This window comes from Amblyomma americanum, chromosome 11 (assembly GCF_052857255.1).
Source record: "Amblyomma americanum isolate KBUSLIRL-KWMA chromosome 11, ASM5285725v1, whole genome shotgun sequence".
NCBI classification, from domain to species: Eukaryota; Metazoa; Arthropoda; class Arachnida; order Ixodida; family Ixodidae; genus Amblyomma; species Amblyomma americanum.
In genome coordinates, this window is record NC_135507.1 from 78,115,496 (window position 1) to 78,134,427 (window position 18,932).

The 18,932-nt window shown below is 48.5% G+C and overlaps 1 pseudogene; it reads right to left on the reverse strand.

Moving 5' to 3' along the window:
* Positions 1-16,992: 16,992 nt before the first annotated feature.
* On the reverse strand, positions 16,993-17,132 carry LOC144111537 (U2 spliceosomal RNA; annotated as a pseudogene).
* Between the last annotated feature and the right edge of the window lie 1,800 nt (positions 17,133-18,932).

An 18,932-nucleotide genomic window follows, 5' to 3' on the forward strand; every position in this document is an offset into this window, starting at 1 on the left:
TAGTATTTTTTAAACTGGTTTTTAGGGAAAGGAAATGGCGCAGTATCTGTCTCATATATCGTTGGACACCTGAACCGCGCCGTAAGAGAATGGATAAAGGAATGAGTGAAAGAAGATAGCAAGAATTAGAGGTGCCGTAGTGGAGGGCTCCGGAATAATTTCGACCGCCTGGAGATCTTTAACATGCACTGACATCGCACAGCACGCGGGTGCCTTAGCGTTTTCCTCCATAAAAACTCAGCCGCCGCGGTCGGGTTCGAACCCGGGAACTCCGGATCAGTACTCGAGCGCCGTAACCACTGAGGAAATATACACAAACTATTTACACAATAAGAAATGTGTCCAGATTGTGTGCGTGATTAGTGCATGATGAACCAATAAGAACACACGCGCACAGCACCCTTTTGACTACAACTGGTGTGGGGCGTCCAGTTGATAATCGTCTCCGGAATAATTTCAACCACCTGGGGATCTTTAACATGCACTGGCATCGCACAGCACACGGGCACCTTAGCGTGTCGCCTCCATCAAAACGCGGCGGGCGCGGGCGGGTTCTAACCCGGGAACTCCGGATCAGAAGCCGAGCGCCCTAACAATTGCGCTACCGCAGTGGGTAAAAAGAAATCCAATTTCAAACTTTCTGTAACAGATACGATTCCTAAACAGGAAAAAAGACTCGAGATTGGGAACCTCCACTCAATTTCGCTAACGTCATGTCTAGGAAAGGTAGTCGAGCACGTTGTCTTAAACAGGCTCCAAAGGCACGCCGACGCGGTAAACACGATTCCCTCGTCCATGACTGGGTTTCGAGCAGCTCTCTCGAGTTGGGACATCTTGTGGCAGATACAGCAAGAGAATCTACATCCAAAGTGCTTAAGAGCCACGCGTACCATCCTGGGACTCAATGTGACTAAGGCTTTTGACAGCGCGTCATACGCTGCTATCCTCCCTAACCTGTCACTGATGAACGGAGGCAAACGGACATGCGACTACATCACCACATTTCCGAACCAGCGCACGGCTACCTTGCGTTTCGTGGACAAAAGTAGCGACAAAATTACTCTAGGCACTAGAGGAACCCCGCCAGTGTAGCACCTTCTACACCAACCCAGGAGCGTCTGCTTGCGTTCAAAGATATTCTTGCCTACTACCGAGATACCCGGCGCGTTTACGCACCGCCGGCTCCCTCCCTAACCTTCATCCAAGCCTCCCACTGGCGCCGACTACAGACACGAACTGCTCCCTACCCTATTGTCCATCTTGCCCGCTACCCCGATCAATTCCTTTCTTCTTGTAAGCTCTCCAGGAAAGCGGGAGACTTCCTTCACGTCCTCCTCACATGTCCTACCTTCCCACACCCTCCATCACCCACCACGGGGGAGTCATACTGGGAGACTCTGCTGGCCAGCTCGGCGGCCGCTGACCAGCGCCGGATCATTACCTACGCCCTGAAGCGGATAGCGCTCCCAGGTCTGTCGTATGCCCTGTAACGGCTGCCTCCTAAGGGTTGCCTCATGACATGTTAAGGAGTTTGCCCCCTCTGCATTTGGCAACAAATGTTTCCACCACCACCGCCACGGCAAGGCGCTGAAATTTCATCTTTTCTCTTTAACATTACTGTGAGTCACCTCCGGCGTCTGTTAGATGCTATCCCAAATATATATCATTCTATATACACCGAATACGTTACCAAATGGAACAACTCTGGATCCGATGGAGAGTTTGCAGAATCATTACAACGAGCTATCGACACGGTACTCTAGTGCTGGGGCATGGCCTCTCGTGTTCACCGGCTAATTCGGAACTCTCAGTTAACAGGAACAAACAAGTCTCACAGGCAGCACCCGACCCTCGGAAACCCATCGAGTTGCACTGACAACCACCCAATACCCCGTTAGCTTCGTTCAGTCTTCGTGACACATTGATTAAGGATAATAATCAAAACAAGTACATGCGCTGCCGGTATACGCGTCACGGCGCACCGGGTAGGCGGGCTAGTGAGGCGCATTGCCATCCTTCGCAGGGGCATGACAAAGAGGCACTTCATAGCATCATTATATCAGCATAAAGGCGGCCCTTGGCCTGCCGGCGTACGCCAAATCAGATCGACTCCTGCAGTTGGGAATTTTTTACACGCTCGCTGTGCTAATCGAAGCCCTTAACACGACACAAGTGACCCGCTTGTCACGCACTGTTGCGAAAAGCTTAGTTCTTGACAAACTCCACATCCTCTCCGCTGCGGAAGTATGTGCAACATCACATTTATCAGTCGAAATTAGTAGTACACTAGTTGCAAAAGAAGTAGCCAAGAGCATGCTGCCAGGCAGACAGGCCACCCGCAGGAAAGCAAGGGCGCTGGCACTTGAGAAACAGTACGACAGCGAACCACGAGCAGCGTACGGTGGATAAACTTCAATACATCAAAGGCGGAACATACGTGCCATATATCGTCACTCCAAAGCCGGCCGTCGTTAACGCCACAACCTTTGACGCCAGCTCTATACCCGAGGCAGAGGAAGTAGCTATCCCTCTCGGCATCGTGAAGCCCGGCATCAAAATTACTCTGAGAGTCCCAAAGACCGCCATTCAAAATTCGCGAAAAACTCGGTAAACGCGCTCGCAATGGGAAATGCGCGCAACCGAACTCTCTATTACATCAATCTCGTATGGGTTCCTGCTCGCGCAGGTAGCTCCGGAAACGAGGGGGTCGACCGTCTAGCCCGATTTTTTAACCAATCGGGGCACAGAAGACCTTCAAGGAATGGACGCCCCCGCCGAGGCGCCTCGCTCGTACGCGGAAATTACAAACCTTTATTGCGAGCTAAGATGTACTATCTCGCTCCTGACCCCGACTTGGACAGGGTGCAAGCCACGACACTCAGACGCCTACAAACAAAGGCCACTCTTAGCCCCTACCTATTTTTAAATGACAAACGGTGAATACGACCCTGCATGCCCGCTCTACGGTGACGGGTCGCACGCCCCCCAGGACCATATAATATGGGAATGCGCTAGCATATTCCCTGCGACAACGCTATTGCCGGCTCTCTCGCCAGAGGAATGGGAATGGGACAAGCTCTTGGACAGTTCAAGAAAAACAACGCAGTTGGCCCTCATCACGCAAAGCTCAAGAGGTCGCCCCCGACTTGAGGCCACCCTGGACACGCCCTATGCCCAGCTTATCCCTTTCATTTTGTGGCAACAATGTTGCAACCACCACCCCCCACCCCTCCCCGCCGCGGTGTCTACGCTGTTGTTGCGACAGAGGCAAGGATGAAAAGGAAAATTCACGGGTCTACGCACTGGCTCAAGCTGAGCCAAAATCGCTGCCACGTGCATACAGCAGAGGAGTTGAAAGATGTGAGAGGAAAGATTGAGCAAGACGCGCGTCGCAACAACCACGTCATAATAATAATAATAATAATAATAATAATAATAATAATAATAATAATAATAATAATAATAATATAATATTAATAATTGGTTTTAAGGGAAAGGAAATGGCACAGTATCTGTCTCATATATCGTTCGACACCTGAACCGCGCCGTAAGAGAAGGGTAAAGGAGGGAGTGAAAGAAGAAAGGAAGAGAGAGGTGCAGAGTGGAGGGCTCCGGAATAATTTCGAACACCTGGGGATCTTTAACGTGCACTGACAGCGCACAGGACACGGGCGGCTTAGCGTTTTGACAACCACGTCATCGGAAGCATCAAATAACATCCGGTGACAAGGAGCACTCGCCATACTGGTGAGAGCTCCTAGATCCTGTTCCGGTAGGGTCAGGAAGCCACCTCGCCTTCTGCGGTGTCTGTGGTTGTTGCGAATGAAGGAAGATTATAAGTAAAAGTGCTAGCCTTACGGGGCTAAGATCTAGGGGCTTTCACACATGTGGTGTGGGTGTCAAGGTGGTGAGCGCTGGCCTTTACTCAGAAAAAGCGGATCACGTGACTGGTCACATGGCTCAACTTGCGAGAGCGAGCGGTCAGAACGGTGGTCAGAGCAGCGGCGGAACGAGCGGGAGAAGTACTACAAGTCTTAGGTTTAGGGTTACGGAGGTTTAACGCCTCAAAGCGACTCGGGCTATGAGAGACGCCGTAGTGAAGGGCTCCAGAAATTTCGACCACCTGTGGTTCTTTAGCGTGCACTGACCTTGCACATCACACGGGCCTCTAGAATTTCGCCTCCATCGAAATTCGAGCGCCGCGGCCGGGATCGAGCCCGCGTCTTTCGGACCAGCAGCCGAGCGCCATAACCACTCAGCCACCGCGGCGGCTAGTGCTAAAAGTTACGTGTTATGACGTCTCAGCCTCACGTCCAGTGCGTTAGGGGTGAAATTCATGCGTCATTTGATCTTCAGGTGTGCATTCGAGAAGTGGAGCTTTTTGCTCCAAAAAGTTAGCTGTGGTTCAACCCGGCTGACCACAGTAAGACGAGCGAAGGATCTGTTAAGGTAACCACACGAAGGTAAGTACATGATACACGTTTTTATATAGCTAATAATAATAATAATAATAATAATAATTGGTTTTTGGTGGAAAGGAAATGGCGCAGTATCTGTCTCATATATTGTTGGACACCTGAACCGCGCCGTAAGGGAAGGGATAAAGGAGGGAGTGAAAGAAGAGATAATCGCGCGTCACGCGATTTCCGGCAGTTTCGCGAGTGGCGTTGGCTCCGCAACGCAGCGTCACGTGATTCGATAGTTGCAAGGCGAGCGAGCGCCGTCGGCTCAGCGCGCGTAGCTGCAGCGAGGCGTGGATAGTCGCGTGGCGCAACGTCGGAGGGAACATTATAAGGCGAAGGCCTTCCCTGGGTCATGAGCGCCGTGGACGGAAGTTGCACACGGAAGCTGTAGACGGACACCCTAGATGGAAGTCGTCGGCACGAACTGTCAATCATAAGTTGTGTGGAAAATAAAACAACAAATTGGAGGACGCTTAAGGTTCGTCTTTAAGAGTGAGACGCGACAGCCTGTCGCAGCGTTGTCGAGGAGTACACGAAACGCCATCGCCCGTTCGGCACGACGCGTGGCCCGTTGTACAATTTAAGGAAATGACACCAGTCACATATCTCGGCGGGCACCGAACCGGGCCGTTAGGGAAGGAAAATGAAATGCACAAATGCTTTTAAAGAAAGGAAATTACGCCTGTCTCCTTTCTCGCTGCACACCCGGATCGCGCCGTAATGGAAGGAAAAGTCGATCGATTGATCGACCAATCAATCAGTCAATCATTTATTCATTCAATATATCAATCAATTAACCGATCTACCCATCAATCTATCAATCATTCAATCAACCGATCAATCAATCCATCAATCAACCAACCAACCCTTAACGCTATCGCGTTAAAATCCCTTCCCTTACGACGCGGTTCAGGTGTCCACCGAGATGCGCCATTTTTCGCTCACGGCCATATACGTCGACGCCGACAACACCGGCTTTTCTGCGACACGAGCTCCTTAACGCTACCACGTTAAACTGTAAAAGTTGATTAAGCAGCAGTTCTTAAGCAACGTATATATAATGATATAAACAAGGAACAGAAAAATAAAAACAAAAAGTAAGAATAAATAAAATAAAAATCAAAAGGAAAACTAAAAATAAGCAATAAATAAACATAAAAACAGGAAAACAAAATAAAGATTACAGAACAAACACGAAGTGAAAAATTAACGTAGAATGAGGACAGGGAAAGGCTTTCGCATTTACGCTTTTAGCCAGACTTTTTTCTTGAGGGAGCGTCACCAACCGCCGACTTCGCCCTTCATTTCATTTCATATATTCTACCCTCAAGACCCGAGGGCATTGAAGAGGGGAGTGGTTGTATACAGGGGTTTAGTACAAGGCGTTTGATTTCTAATTATAAAATAATAGCTAAGGCGGAACAAAAACGCTGATGGTCGATGATGGAGGCTGTACTTCCGGGAAGGTGGTTCCAGTCATTTGCTGTTCGTGGAAGGAAAGACTCAGCTGCGCATTTTCTTTTAAAGAAAGGAATGCCGATTTTATGCGCATGATCAACTCGTGATGAAACATATGATGGAGGAAGTATAAGATCGCGGTGCAGTCTGGGGTTATGATACATTATTTTATGCATTAGGCAAAGGCGAGCGTGCTTTCGACGGCTAGCAAGAGATGGTAACTGTAATGTATTCTTCATAGAGGTTACGCTAGCGGTATGGTTATATTTCTGAAGGATGAAACGTGCCAAGTTATTCTGAATTAATTCGAGGGAACTGATCAAGTTTTCCGTGAAGGGATCCCAAATGGACGCAGCATATTCCAACTTACTATGAACGACAGATTTATAGAGAAGTTTCAAGGAAGTGGGGGCAGAGAGAAAGATACGGCGAAGGTAGCCGAGGGCACGGTTGGCGTTGTTAATCATTGAATTGATGTGAAAAGACCAAGTTAGATCACTTGCTATGTGAACGCCTAAAAAGCGGTATGAAGACACTTGTTCTAGTTCGATGTTATCTAGATGATAAGAGGTGGGGTGTATAGAAATGCGTGACACACGTAGTACTTTACATTTGGTTTTGTTTAGTTCCATTGACCACGTATTACACCACTCAAGAATTCCATTAATGTCTTTTTGCAAAAGAAGAGAGTCGTTAGGGTCGTTAATTTCACCAAATATTACACAGTCATCTGCAAATAAATGAATGTGGGAGGTAACGGAAATAGGAAGGTCATTAATATAAACCAGGAACATAAGTGGCCCAAGGACAGACCCCTGTGGGACCCCAGAATGCACGGAAGTGAATGGAGAACAAATGTTATTAGCCATTACAAACTGTGTTCTATTACAAAGGAAATATTCTAACCATGCTAAAACATTTGGGAGAAGATTTAGCTTGCTAAGTTTAAAAAGAAGTAGTTTGTGACTAGCCTTCTCGAAAGCCTTGGAGAAGTCTAGAAAGATACAGTCCGCGCATGAACAACAATCCAGAATAGCGTGAAGATTGTGCGTGAAGGTAACTGCGTCTCGCACGAGAATGATTTGCGAAAGCCGTGTTGAGCGTCAGTGAAGAAGGAGTTAAATTCGAGAAAGGTAACTAAGTTAGTGTATAGGATGTGCTCAAAAATTTTGCATGGTATGCTGGTTAGTGATATTGGGCGGTAATTAAGAGGGGAATTAGTACTACCTGACTTGTGCAACGGAACCACCTTCCCGATCGTCCAGTCCGCTAGAAGCACTGACGTCTCAAGTGACTGCTGGAAAATTTTGGAAAGGATGATTGAGGAATAAAGTTTAGTACTCTTCAAGAACTTCGCGTTAATTAAATCTGTTCCAGGGCTTGTATATTTCTTAAGATTTTCTATTAATTTTTCTATTCCTAGGGGCTCGATGGATATTGCATCCATGATTGAGAATTGGCAGTCCTCCACTGTAGGAAACGTTACGTTGGAAGAAAGAGCAAAATTGCGACAAAATGTTTCATTTAGAATTTTAGGAAATCAGTATCAGCGATAGTTGAACCGTTTTCATCTGACAATTTAATTGAATGATTTCTATTGGGATTAATGGCACGCCAAAATTTTTTGGGATCATTTGTGAGCATGTTGGGCAGTGTGTGCTGTAGAAAATGATCTTTGGCGTTTTTCATTGCGGATACATACACGCTATTTGCCGCATGCTAAGCTTCCCATTTAGAAACGGAGTTACATTTTTTTGCGTTTTGGTAACAGCGTTTTTTCCTGTTACAAAGCCTTCTTATGTGAGCGTTGTACCAAAGTGCATTTCTATGAGTTGTAATGGTGCGTAGGGGGATATATCTTTCCGTTAGTTCGTTAGCCTTAGCAACGAAAATGTTCCAGTTCACCTGCGCCTCCCGGCTATCAAAATCTGTTAAAAATGCATCGAGAAATGAAAATAGTTCTTCGTTGACAGCCTGAAAGTTAGGTCTGCTATAATCACGGATACGCTTGACTTTCTTGTCAGCGTTATTTGAAGGAATGCAGAAATTAATCGAGACTAGGAAGTGGTCACTTATGCCGGGCATGCAGGTCAAGTCTGAAACGAGATCAGAATGGGATGTCAACACTAAGTCTAATATGTTAGCAGTGGTGTCTGATAGACGGGTTGGTTGGGATACTAGCTGAGAGAGGGAAAAGAGTGAACAAAGGTTCAAGAACTCATTGCCTTGCGACGATCGGGATGATTTAGGAGTTATTTCCGAAGACCATGTCAGCTCAGGAAAGTTAAAATCGCCTAACAAAGTAATGGGCGCGGCAGGGTGCCGCGTAACAACAAGGTCAAGCACATCATGCGATTCTGATGTGAACGTGGAAGGATAATAGGGAGGTCGATAACATACACCAAAAACGTATTTGTGATGGCTTAGTTCTACGCAGGCCCAAATGGATTCTAGATTAGTTTGTACAGGAATGTGTTAGGACTGTATTGTTTTTGATATAGCAAGCAAGACACCACCGCCTGGTCGCTGAGTGCGATCGCGTCTGTAAACTGAAAAGCGGGATGAATCGTCAAATATCTCACTATCGTGTACGTTAGGATGAAGCCAGGCTTCTATTATTGCGATGATATCAGCCTCGCACGTGTCGATAGCCGAGTGAAACGATTCGCGTTTATTAAGAATGCTCACAGCGAAATACACATTACTCCATCTTGTCCAAGAGAGCAATGGCGTGCTTTCATTCGCATGTAAAGATAAAACATGCTGTTCATGTTATTTAGTCATCTGAGACACGATTACCATCCGCGCTGACATTGGACACCTTTTAGCATTCAGCGTACCATGCTACCATTATCGTAGTACCGTGAGTCCGGGCGCCGTCAGTGCGCATGTGCAGATCGCTTAGAGGGCGTCAGATGGCGCCACGTCCCCGGCAGCTGCGCGCGCGCCTGGCGCATCGGTGATGGCCGGACTCTCGAACACTGGGGATGGCTGGAACATCAACACGGTATGCTAAAGGTGTCCAATAGTTTGTGAGCTCGATTCTCGCTTGAGCCGCTTCGGAGACGGCGACCAACCTTATTAGAGAGACGACAAAATGTTCATGATTTCTCTGTCTAGTTGGCGTTTGCTTAAGTGGTTATTAAAAGACCTTAATGGGCTGCTTTTTGGTCACAGATTCCCGAACAACTAGGCTGCGTAGATCGCAAAAAAGTGTTGAAGGGACCTCGAAAAACAGGATTTCCACTTCCAACGGCCGCGGTGACCTTAAAGGTGGCAAAAAAACTCTTATTGAACCTCAAATGTATCTACGCAATCTCGAGCAATGTAGAAGTCTTTGGACGTGCCTGCGGTCAATCTAGATAAAGCTATCCACCTGTCGAGTCAGGAAAGGTTAAAGCCGCGTAACAGCGGCTCTGAACAAGAACAAACAAACATTTAGAACCTTTGCGGGATTGCCCTGTTTCGAAGAAGAATCGATCAGATGCCTAACAACAAAGAGGTGTCGAGAAAAAAATCGCCAGAGACGCATAAGACTGGTTACGTGTATGCATTACAAAGCATTACAGTCCCGCGGGGGAAATGTTTAAAAAAGGATGAACTGCTCACGATTGCGCCCATGCCTCAGCCTCCTGTTCGTGCCTCTGCAGCATTGCTTCCACTTCACCTTTCCGCAACTCGACGTTGGCCGCACGCTTCGGTCGCGTCATGTCCAATTCTCGCTTGCGCAGTTCGTCTCTATGGCGCTTCAGTCGTTACAGACTAGCTTTCCGCGCTCTTTACCGTAGCAGTGATCGTCGGTGTTGCTGCCAGCCTCTGCAGCCGTCGTACAGCATTTATCGACTCCCATGCCTTGGAGCAGTAGCCTACCTTCGTGGGCACCCTAGTCTTCTTGTTGACGTAGAGGTGGTCGCCTCGCAGGTCGCAGACGTTGACGGCGTCGCCATTACATCACACTGCATCACACACCATCAACACTGGAGTCTGAATACAATGACGCACGGGCACCAGCGAAACCCTTCGCAGAGACACTTATGACTCCTATCGCGTGAGCGCTACTGGCACGACTAAGTCATATGGCGAGTGGTCTGATACATCACCTGCTGCCTCCGACGCTCCGCCCCTTCCGGTACTTTTGCACACGAAGCATGCTTTTCGGCTATTTCTCTTCCGACGCCATCTGCAGTCCTATTTCTCTGTAGTGCTCAAGAGCCTTTTCTACTGCGACGCCCTCTCCGGAAATGTTTCCTCGCTGCGAAGCTGCTCGAGTCACTTCCCTCTCCACTACTGGCCAGGTTACTACATAGCCGCGTCGTTGTCAAACCGCTACCCAAGAACATGCTTCCTGGCGACACGACTCACGCAGTCAACACAAAACCCGAGCATTGGATTTCTATCGTGCCGACGAACACGCACACGCAACACACGTGGGCGCGGCAGGGCAAGATGCAACAACCTGCGTGGTCCGTGCAACCACTCCGCAATCTACCCTTATCTCCACCTCAGCGGTGCCTGCCCTCTCCCCGACCGCAGAGGAAGAGACAGCGATAGCGCTGGCCCTAGCTGAACGCCGTACGCGCACAGCCATCAGTGATTCAATACGAGCAATCCTAAATTACACGGCAGGCTCCATCTGGATTCCTGTCGCACGCATCCTGCGCGGCTGCACTCCCGGCCGCTAAATTAACCCAATCTATGTACCCGCCCACGCGGGCAATGCTGGAAACGAAGGGGCCGAGCGACTTGCCCAGGGATTAACAATCCGGACAGCTAGCTAGCCCCACGTATCCAGGCGCCCTCTCTCAAGCCCCCCAACGTTTGCCGGCGTCACCAATTTTCATAAAAAGACGAGACGCCGATTCCCACCTCGACCGAGCACATACCATCCTGCAGCGCAGATTCCAGATCCACTCAATTCTTAGACACTCAAGGCAGTCACTAATCACCGATGAGGAATACGAGACCACATGCCCAAGTAGCACGCACGGATAGCCCGCCGCTCAGGCGCACATCTTTTGGGGTTGGAAAACATCCTGCCCCCACTGGCCTTCCTTCCAGCATCCTCTGCGGAAAGCTGGGACCAACTTCTTATCCAGCCCGACAAGATCCCTCAACTTGCAATGATTTCGTGGGCCCAGGACATCGCCTCCCCCTGGGGGCCACACATGACCCACTTGTCCTAATTCCCGACACCTGTGGCGACTAAAGTTTTCTCTCTCTTTCTTTCTTCACTTATTGCCATCTCGATGGCCCTCCGATTTTTTGTGCCGCAATGAACACTACCGGCATTAAAGTAATAATAATAATATTAATTATAATAATAATTGGGTTGGTGGTAAAGCAAATGGCGCAGTACCTGTTTTATATATCGTTGGACACCAGAACCGCGCCGTAAGAGAAGGCATAAAGGAGGGACTGAAAGAAGAAAGAGCTGCCGTAGTGGAGTGCTCCGGATTTATTTCGACCACCTGGGGATCTTTAAAGTGCACTGATATCGCACCGCACACGGCGCTTTACCGTTTTGCCCCCTTAAAAACGCAGCCGCTGCGGTCAGGTTCAAACCCGGGAACTCCGGATCAGTTCCCGAGCGCGCTAACCACTGAGCCACCGCTGCAGGTTTAAAATAATGCGACATATAAAGCTTTCGCCTTGGAATAAAGTGATTTAATAGAAACGCATGGCTATATTAGAGCTCATATGGCTTTCAACGCACGTCACGCTCCAATTTTCGGGGTCGACGTCGCTTGTATCTTGCCACTCCATCATGAACAACTTCAGAGTCCTGTTGTCGTAGTGGTCGAATAATCTTGTACGACCCGAAGTAGCGGCGAAAACATTTTCACTCAGTCCACAGTGGCGAATGGGCGTCCAAACAAAGATTCGGTGTAGCTGGCTTGCATTCTATGTGGTGTCGACGTCGATTCTGGCGTGAATCGTGGGTGCTCTACTGGTCTTGAATGCGCAACCAGACATCGGTGTCTTTCTGCGCACTGCATACGCTAAACAGAAAGGTGCAAAACGTAGTGAGGTGTCCTCTATCACACTACCTTTTATGATATCGAGTGCGCTAGATTACAGATGCTCTCCTTTTTGCTTCAATATGGGCGTATTCGCGTTCAGAGTGGAGTGCAGGCCCCGTATTCCTAGTTTGTGTTGGTGACCAAGCACCAGGTAAGTATTTGATGGTCAAAGACGCGTCTTGCACGCGAAGCCTGAAGCACTGCAAATGGAGCCGGTGCTTACTTGATTAGGTACCGCTAGCTAATGCATTCAGCGCAGAAAAAATCAGTCCTGCAGTAAAAGGCTTCTGCTCAACAAATTCAACGTCTAAGTGAAACCCTTGCTTGCTTTCAGCGCTGATTGTGTACTGGCGGCGTTGCATCGAAGTTTTAATCAATGTCAAATTAGAATCTGAGATTTTGGCGAAGCGGAGATATTATTGTTACTCTTCATTTTGATTTACCCTGTTGACGACGCGCCGCAAAAAGTAAAAATAAAAGCCGTGTGCTGTACAAAGAAAATTGGCCTTTGAAAAATAGGTTACGCGCCACGGTGGCTCAGTGGATGCGGCGCTCCTCTACTGAGCCGGAGCACCAAGGTTCGAACGCGGCCACGGCGGCTGCGTTTTTGTGCAGTCAAAACGCTAAGGCGCCCGTGTGCTGTGCGTTGTCAGTGCACGTTAAAAATTCCCAGGTGGTCGAAATTATTCCGGAGCCCTCCACTACGGCACCTCTTTTTTCCTTTATTCTTTTACTCCATCCTTTATCTCTTCCCGTACAGCGCGACTCAGGTGTCCGCCAATATATGAGACAGATACTGCGCCATTTCCTTTCACCCGAAAACCAATTATTATTATTATTAAAATAGGTTGTTTGAGGAAAGGAAACAGTGCAAAAATTGTCTAATCCCGGTGGGTACCCCAACTGCACCGTAACAGAAAGGAGAAAAGTGGCAGTGAAAGAAGAAATAACGAGTTGCTGTAGCAGAGCGTCCCTGAATAATTTGGACCACCTATGGATCTTTAATAGCACAGAACACGGGCGCCTTGTCTTTCGAACACACTATCATTTCCATTATACTACAAGAACACAGCAAAACTGAAAACAAAATTTGTTCAGTGCACGCTAAAGATCCCTAGGTGCTCAAAAATTTTTAGGAGACCTCCACTAAGGCACTTCTTCATTTCTTCTGTCAGTTTCCTCTTTATCCCTTCCCTTACGGAGCGGTTTAGGTGTCCGCCGAGATGTGAGATACGGCGCCATTTCCTTTCCCCAACAATCAATTTACAATTTGCATTTTTGAAGAAAGGAAATTACGCAGAAACTGTCTCACAAGTCTGGGTGGACACCTGAACTGGGCCGTAAGGGGAAGTAAAAAAAAGGAACTAAGAAAGAAGCCGCTGCGGTGGCTGAGTACTTATGGCGCTTGGCTGCTGGCCCCGAAAGATGGGGGTTCGATCCCGGCCGCGGCGGTCGAATTTCGATGGAGGCGAAATTCTAGAGGCCCGTTTACTATACGATGTCAGTGCACGTTAAAGAACCCCAGGTGGTCGAAATTTCCAGAGCCCTTCACTACGGCGTCTCTAATAGCCTGAGTCGCTTTGGGACGTTAAACCCCCATAAACCAAATAAACCAACCGAACCAAGAAAGGAATAAAGAGGTGCCGTAGTAGAGGGCTTCGGAATGATTTCGACCATCTGGGGGGTCTTTAACGTCCACTGACAATGCGCAGCCCACTGGCGCTTTTGTGGTTCGGCTTTATCAAAACGCTCCCTCGGCCGACTGCATTGATCGCGTGTACTCTGGCGTAGCTGTCGAGTGCCCTTATTGCTGAAGGGCCGAAGCTTCGTGGACTTGGCGGACAGCAAAATTCTTCGTCACCGTCGCACCATCTTCATATTGTAAAAAAACATCGTAGGACGCTAAAGCTTCGCCTTTAAGAGTGGAACGCGATAGTGTGTTGCAGTACTGCCAGGGAGCCCAGGGAGCGCCATTGCCCGTTCGGCGCGACACCTTGCCCGTTGGACAAATCGCTCTGCTACGTACGGTGAAACGGACGCGCGGAGCGGCAAATCACGTAGAAGCGCTGCCAGGCGCCTTGCCGAAACGCGCGAGCGTCAAGTTGAAGTCTTAGTTCGTCGGCACATAGTTCTCGCCAAAGCCGATGCTACGAACGCCGCCATAACCTCCGCGCCGAATTAACGGGCAGCAAGCCGCAAGCTTCGTGGTGAACACGCTTTGGATGAGTGCTGTGTCGTTCGCCGCTCCCCGCGTGATTCCTGCGTGCACTCACGGCCCCACTGCTCCCAAACTAGAGATATGTCAGACGCGTCACTTCCTTTCCAGAGAAATTCATTTTCATTTCATTTTCCTTTCCATACGGTGAGCTCGAGCCCGACTACGGCGGCTGCGTTTTCATGGAGGCAAAACGCTAAGGCGCCCGTGTGCTGTGCGATGTCAGTGCTCGTTAACGATACCCAGGTGGTCGAAATTATTCCGGAGTCCTCCACTACGGCACCTCTCTTCCTTTATTCATTCTCTCCCTCCTTTATCCCTTCCCTTACGGCGCGGTTCAGGTGTCCAACGATAAGAGACCGATACTGCGCCATTTCCTTTCCCCCAAAACAAATTATTATTAATACCCTGGCAATTCCGATTCGCTCATCACACCTGTCTTGTTAAGTACCTTAAGAGAATAATAGGAAAGCAAAATCGAGTACCCAGACAGGCAAAGTATAAAGATGGCCCTTCAAAATATTTTAAAGATGTATAAAGTTTTAAGAGCGTTAGCTCTCAGTCATGACGTTTCTCGATTGCGAGGGGTCTGCTACCACCTCCCTTCGGCTTGAAACCGACGTATTGAAGATGGCGGCCACCCACAGTCTGTCTGTCTGTCTGTTGTTGCCAGGAAGAAAGAAAAGGAAAGTGCACAGGCCTGCTCACTGGCTCAAGCCAAGCCACAATCGCTACCACGTGCAGATAGTAGGAGAGTTGAAAGATTGGATAGAAAGACAGGATAGCACAGACGCGCTAAAGACAAGGCCGATCCCGGAGGTAGTGCAATACCGGGAAAACCGGTGGCGGGAGTAAAGCATCCTTCAAAATCTCCGCCACATTTCCAAAAATATGTCCATTGGACCCGTAACAGATACTCTACGGGGTCCGGACATTCGCGCATTCAGCAAATCGATCTATTAACCCAATTGGTGATTGATTGCTGATGTCATTAGAATATTGAATTGGTGAATGATTGTTGAAGTCACTGATTTTGGGACGTCAAAATTAACTGTTCACCTGACTATGGTTACTAGCTTATACTAAATAAATAATGAGGCCATCGTAAAACAAATTAGATATTTGGAATCGTCTAGATGAGTATAACTCGTTAGACACCAACATTAGTTAATGAAGTCAATATTTAGTTGTGATTAGGCTTAAATTCATTGCTTATAATTATTTTACCGATGACGTCATAATCTTACTTGGGGCATTTCGTAATTGGCTCGAAGAGCACAACATGTAAGACCCCAGTATCGACTAATCAGGTAAATATTTAGTTATGGTCAGGCTTATTATGACGACCGTGAAGCCAGCACCCGGTAGGTCACAATTGCGTACCTCGGGGCGAATTGTGAGGGGCACTTTTCATCTCATAATTTGGTAATGCGCCGATTTCCCGGGTGTCGGCCTAAACATCAACAGTCCAGAACACTGACAAGTTTCGCTGCGGAGCGGGGACCCCGCCATCTGCAGCAGCAAGCCAGCCGCCTAACGGCTGAAGCCGCAAAAAAGCAATGAATATTCACTTGTCCTTAGTCTGCGGACGATTCCCTACCCGTGACCCATGCCTGCGTGCCGGGACCGCGGATTTGGGGGCTCTTTTTCGGAGGAAATTGAAGTTTTCATTAATTATTTATTTATGAATTAATTATTTCATTCATTCGGGGTACCTACCGCCTTACGGTAAGCAAAAATGTCCCTCCAATTAATATAAATAATAATAATAATTGGCTTTTGGGGAACGGAAATGGCGCAGTACCTGTCTCATATATCGTCGGACACTTGAACCGCGCCGTAAGGGAAGGAATAAAGGAGGGAGCGAAAGAAGAAAGGAAGAAAGAGGTGCCGTAGTGGAGGACTCCGGGATACTTTCGACCACCTGGGGATCTTTAACGTGCGCTGACATGGCAGAGCACACGGGCGCCTTAGCGTTTTGCCTCCATAAAAACGCAGCCGCCGCGGTCGGGTTCAAACCCGGGAACTCCATATGTGAACTGCGTAGTAACGAAATAGACTTGGATTATTTTTCCGATTGGTTATACACAACCATGAATTAAACCAAAGGGACATTAGCGTAAGCCTCCGATAACTGTGCGGAACAACGTTCACTGTTGCCCTGCATCATGAAAATGACGAATTATAAATCGCTATGTTTCGGCAATATCGAATATACAGGTTTTTCTACATAACTTGAGGCAAGGTTTTAAAAATGAAAGCTACGTCAGACGAGAATGGAATTGAGTGCATAATATTTGAGCTAGCCTAGAGTTACTCAGGCTATTTTTGTTTTCCCTTCACTAATTCATCAGCTTTGCTTAATTTCACTTTTTAAGTATTCGCTGCCGATCCCAAGTGTGATACGCAATGTTGTAGAGCACCTTCAGAAACCTCTAAAAAATTGTTTCCTACACGATATATCTCACATGGTCCTTTTTCCGCATTGCAAAGAAAGCCTGCGAACTATGAAATATACCACGTGACAGCGCGCATGCGCTGCAATCTGAATTGTGCACAAATGTGCACAATTGAGACTATTGGAGGGAGCATTGAAGGCCGCAGTGGCAAGCATAACAGTCCGCTATGGTCGCCGCCTCCTCCAGGTTGCCCTCAATATCTCCAAGGGAGCCCTGCGTGGCTCACAGTGTGTCTGTCTGTCTGTTACAGCCAGGAAGGAAGAAAGGAAAGTGCACAGGCCTGCTCACTGGCTCAAGCCGAGCCACAATCGCTACCACCTGTAGATAGAAGGAGAGTTGAAAGAGGGGATAGAAAGACAGGATAGTAAAGACGCGCTAAAGACAAGGCCGATCCCGGAGGTAGTGCAATACCGGGCCAACCAGTGGCGGGAGTGAAGCATCCTTCAAACTCTCCGCCACATTTCCAAAAATAAGTCCAACTTGGACCCGTAACAGATACTCCACGGGTATGGACAATCGCTGTTACCCACAGTGTGAGGTCATCGGCATACAGAGCATGCTGCACACTGGCGACATCGCCCAGCTGGGCCGGTAGGTGCATCTTAGCCAAATAGAGTAACAGGTAAGAGAGAACCGCGCCCTGTGGTGTACCCCTGGCTCCTAAATGAAAAGCGCCATGTTCGCTATCCTGGTTTAGAATGTAAGATTGTCTGTGGGTCAAAAATTGCCGCATGTATTGAACATTTATTGGGGTGGTGGGAGGAAGGAAATGGCACATATCGGCGGACACCTGAAGCGCGCCATGAGGGAAGGGATAAAGGAGGGAGTGAAAGAAGAAGGGAAGAAAGAGGTGCCGTAGTGGAGGGCTCCGGACTAATTTCCACCACCAGGGAGTCTTTACCTTGCACTGACATCGCACAGCACACGGGCGCCTAAGCGTTTCGCCTTCATCGAAACGCTTCAGCCGTGGTCGGATTCGAAACCGGGGAACTCCGGATCAGTAGCCGAGCGGCCTAACCACTGAGTCACCGCGCCGCAGTTTGAAAGAAGTTGGTGAGAATGATCTTGTGGGTAACGTTGTCGAATGCTCCCTTCAAATCCAAGGCGAGCACGACCTTGTCACTGTGGGGTATTCGACTGGGTAGAGGACCGCCCGACTGAGTTGTAGCAGGACATCCTGTGCAGATCTCTGTGGGGAAGCCCGAACACGGTGTTTGCAAAAAGGTGTTGGGATTACATGAACTCGGAAAGCCTGTCGGATATCATCGTCTTCATGAGTTAGTCCACACAGGAAGTCAGAGAGATTGGATGGAGGTCGTCGGTGTTGATGGCCTTGCCAGCTTTAGGAATGAAGGTGACCAGGGCGGTCGTCCAGTCGATGGAGAGTGGCGCTTCCGTAAGCCGCACTCAGTTAACCAAAAGGATAGGTATGGGTGCTCCGCCTCTACAGCGTGCGGAACGCAATAAAAGCAGGTTTCTGCAGTTGGACACCAGTGACACCTACATGAAAGCTAGATTGAGGTCTCCACTGAACCAGGGAGCCATTCCCCTCCGAAAATGAAGCCACCAGAGGGAGCCAGTTTGGCGCCTTTCCATTGGTGAAAATGAACGGCCTCTACTATGTTGTCAACGAGAATGAACGCCGGCGGCTGACCTGTTTTTGGGTTTTGAGGAAAGGAAATGGCGCAGTAACTGTCACGCATATTTCGGTGGCCACTCGAAACGTGCCGTAAAGGAAGGGATAGGAGGGAATGAAAGGAGAAAAAAAGAAAGAATACTGCAAACTGGATTTTGACGAAAGGTGCTGCGGGGCACAGCGGGGTAACGCTTGTGGCTAGGTGCAACTAGTGGCGTATGCCCGGTACACTAGTGACGCTTAGCTGAAATGTGCCGCTGGCTAGCCTAGTGTAGCTCTCGCTACAAAAGTTTACACAGGTGCAATTGAACAGCAACGTGATACATGAACATTCACTCTGGGACAGCGGATTAGCATAAAAATTCAGACGGCCACTTTGCTTACCTAAAGTGAGGTAAGGCGAAAGCCTTTAGCCCGTTGTTGCTGCTTCTGTCACTGATGTGTGGTTAAGATGTTAATTAAGTACACAATTGTTTGTGAATCTAAAATGCTGGAGATACTGGAGGGCGTCTGGTAGGCATCCGTCTGATTCGACGCCTTTCCGCACTCTCCAGCGTTCTAATAGGCAAGGAGAACTACATATGCGTTGGCAGGAAATATTATAAAGGAGCCGCCTCCACGCGACAGCTTGTGTATTATTTAGGCCAACATCTAGCGGGGGTACCAGTCTACGTCCCAATT